Source organism: Dasypus novemcinctus, chromosome 13 (genome assembly GCF_030445035.2).
Source record: "Dasypus novemcinctus isolate mDasNov1 chromosome 13, mDasNov1.1.hap2, whole genome shotgun sequence".
Taxonomy (NCBI): domain Eukaryota; kingdom Metazoa; phylum Chordata; class Mammalia; order Cingulata; family Dasypodidae; genus Dasypus; species Dasypus novemcinctus.
In genome coordinates, this window is record NC_080685.1 from 110534486 (window position 1) to 110537738 (window position 3253).

General features: G+C 56.9%; 1 long non-coding RNA gene across 1 annotated transcript; it reads left to right on the top strand.

Annotated features, from left to right (window-relative positions):
- Positions 1–2838, top strand: LOC131273106 (uncharacterized). Its single transcript, XR_009180263.2, has 2 exons — positions 1–1549; positions 2309–2838. It is a non-coding gene; the product is annotated as an uncharacterized lncRNA (long non-coding RNA).
- The last annotated feature ends 415 nt before the right edge of the window (positions 2839–3253 follow it).

Consider the following 3253-nt stretch of genomic DNA (forward strand, 5'->3'; position numbering starts at 1 on the left):
CTCTCCCGCGCCGCCCCCGCCCCGCAGGCGCTCCCCTCGGCCCCACGCGCCGCCCCCGCCCCGCAGCGCGTCTTCCCCCGGGCCGCCCCGCAGCCGTGCCGGAACCCGCCTGGGCAGTGTCTGCCCGAGTTATTACCAAGCCCCAGAACTGGGGTGTGGCTGGAGAGCCTGCAGGTTTTGGGGGGTGGGCTGGGCTGGGAATGCGATCATGCAGAGGGGGAAACCGAGGCCCGGGGACGTGAAGGAATCGTCCAGCGCCAGCCAGAAGCCGGCAGCAGGGCACCCGTGCATCCCGTGCCCCCTGACTCCCGGAACAGTGCTCCTCCAACTCCGCCTCACCTGAGACTGCCCTTGGGAGGTCTCGCCGAGGGGCTCCCGCCGCGAGGGCTCCTCTGTGTGTCTGGGAGCGGAGGGGGGCTGAAGAAGGCGGCTCTGAGAGGGCAGGCCCTTTCCTCCCGCAGGCACCGCTGACTTCTGACTTGCCTCCCCTTTTCTCTTTTCCCACCTCCGGGGCTGGGATTTGCTGCACTTCAGCAACACACACACACACACACACACACACACACACACACACACACACGTCAGAAGGAACAACGAGCTCTCCAGAGGCTGGTGCAGCCAAAGGGTAAAAGAAAGGTGACTCTTTCAGAAGCGGCTTTCTGGGGTGAAACCCTGGTTCATGGACAGATTTGGCACTACCCTGGATGAAACCGAGGTGGGGGGGGCGTCCGGGTCGGGGCACGGCCTGTGGGGGCGGAGGAGCCCCCTCCCCTCCCCAGGGGGCCGGGGGTGGGCCAGGCAGCTTGCACTCCCACCACCTCCCAGGGCTTGGCCAAGCACCCGAGGCAGGAGGGCCTCTGGTAGAACAAAGCTGGCGCTTCATTACGGCGTGAGGATCTCTAGGAGCCTGCTCGTTGCCCTCCTGGCTGGGGGCTTGGAGTGTGAGTGACAGGTGGCCTCAAGGGGGTCTCCAAGGGTCTCAGAGGGATGGGACCACCTCCGGGCTCTCCCCTGTAGCAGCCCCCCACCCCAGGGCTATGCGAGGGAGGGGCCCTCAGGGCCCAGGGCTGGGGCTCTGTGGGGGCGCCGAGGGAGGCCTGAGAGCTGGGACCTCAGCACCACCTGCGGAGACAGGTCCCACCACGGCACCCAGCTTCCTTGTCAGTGGGGCCCAGAGCTTGCTACCCCGGCACCCTTGGCCCTGCCTCACAGGGGTACCCGCAGGCGGGGTCCTTAACCTTTTTTGTTCCACAGACCCCTTTGCCAGTCACTTGAGAACCACGCACCCCTTCCTAAGTCCACACCAGCCTGTGTGTTATTTAATAAACGCATCACACTGCACCAACACGTCCCCCCAAGAAGAGTGATTTTTAAAATTTCCATTCCAGCTCATGGACCCCTGGTTAAGAGCCTCTGCTGCAAGGCCGGCGCTGGCCTCCTGTGTCACAGAGGCGCTGTGAGCAGGTGGGGCGAGAAGTCCCCCAGCAACCCCCAGAGGCCCTCTGCTCCCCTGGGGAGCGCAGCTCCTGCCTGTGGATGGGAGGTTCCGGTAAGCAGCCTCCGGGGCTCAGGTCACCTGGGAGGGACCCTAGCGTGGGCCACCTGACCCTGTCTTCCCAGGATGGGGTCGTTGAAGACGACAGCTCCCACCTGAGCGGACGCCGGCAGGCCGGCCTGGAGTCTTCTGTGCAGACCTTTAAGTGAGCGTCCATTCTTTCTCCAGGGACAGGGCAAGGTGACCAAAGCCTTTGGTTCACCAGGTCACAGGGCCTGTCATTTTTAAAAAGTTTTCTCCACTGAAATCCAGAGTAGCTCCCACCCCACTGGGCACGTCGTGGCGCTCCCAAGCAGAGCTCTCGGAGAAAGCTGCTTGCGCTCTCCTGTTTGAACCTTCCTTGCTTCCCTTTCTACTGAGCACAAAGTCCAGATTTCAAGCTAAGGCCCCAGTGTTGTCTCCTTCTTGTCCCTTCCCTGTCCCCTCAGACCCCAGGCTTACCAGCCGCCCTTCACTTGTTTAGGCTCTTCTCTCCTGCTGCTCCTTCTGCTCGGAATGCTCTTTCCCCACAGCTTTGCCAGGCTCACTCCTGCCCCTCCTTTAGTGTCCGGAGGGGCTTCCCTCGCCCCTCCATCGAAATAGGTCCTGTGATGGTCAGACTATTGTGTCAACTCAGCCAGGTGATGGTGCCCAGGTGTTTGGTCAAGCAAGCACTGTGCTTACTGTAATACAAGGGCGTTTATGGACTTTAGTCACCATTGACTTTACCGCAGTGGTAAATCCTAGATAGCTGATAACAGTTACTTCAATCAGGGAGATTGCCATCAGCAATGAGAGGCTTTATCCAATCAGCTGAATGCCTTAAAAGGGAAAGTGATTCCAGCATTGAGTGAGGATTTCCCAGCTCGTCTTTGAACAGCCATGGTCTCCCAGAACTGGTCAAGAACCTTCACTGGACTTTCCCTGCAGCCCTGGCTGCAGCCTGCCTGCGGAACTGGGACTTGTGCATTCCCATGGCCACGTAAGAGACTCTTATAGAATCGCATACTATTGTCAGATACCTCTTGTTAATTCTGCTTCCCTAGAGGATCCTGACTAATACAGGTCCCTCCTGCTATTCTCTCTCGTGTATCCTGTTCTTTTTCTTTGCCTTACCTCAGTTTTTATTTTTATGGTCATGTGTGTATTGTTAGATTGCAAGCCTGGTGAAGGGAGGTGCCTTGTTTGAATCCAGGCTCTGACAGGAGCCTCTCACTAAATATTTATTGACACATGAATGGATGACACCAGTAGTCTTCATTTTAAATGGCAAAATTAGAACTTAATAAACCTGTAAACATAAACATCGACTATTTCTATAAAAATATAACAACCAAAACAAGAATTGGGGAAATACAACCACAAAGGTTTATTAGGTACTTCTTAAAATTAACCATCCATTCAACAACCGTTTATTAAGCTTTTACTACTGGCCTGTGCTCTTGCCAGAGAAACGAATCTGAGTAAGATCTGGCTTTCTGACTCAAGGAGCTCATAGCCCATGGCGGGAGCTGGGTATATAAACCAGCGTTTATAAATAACTTGATACTTGCTGCAATAACACATGTACCCAACTGTGCCTGAAAGTTCAGGCAGACTTCACGGACGTGGTGATGTACTTGCTGCAGTAAAAAGGTGAAGGCTACTTTGCCAGCTGGACTTGGCGGGGGTGGGGGTGGGGGGGAGTAGCCTGCGCAGCGGGAACAGCTTGCGGAGAGC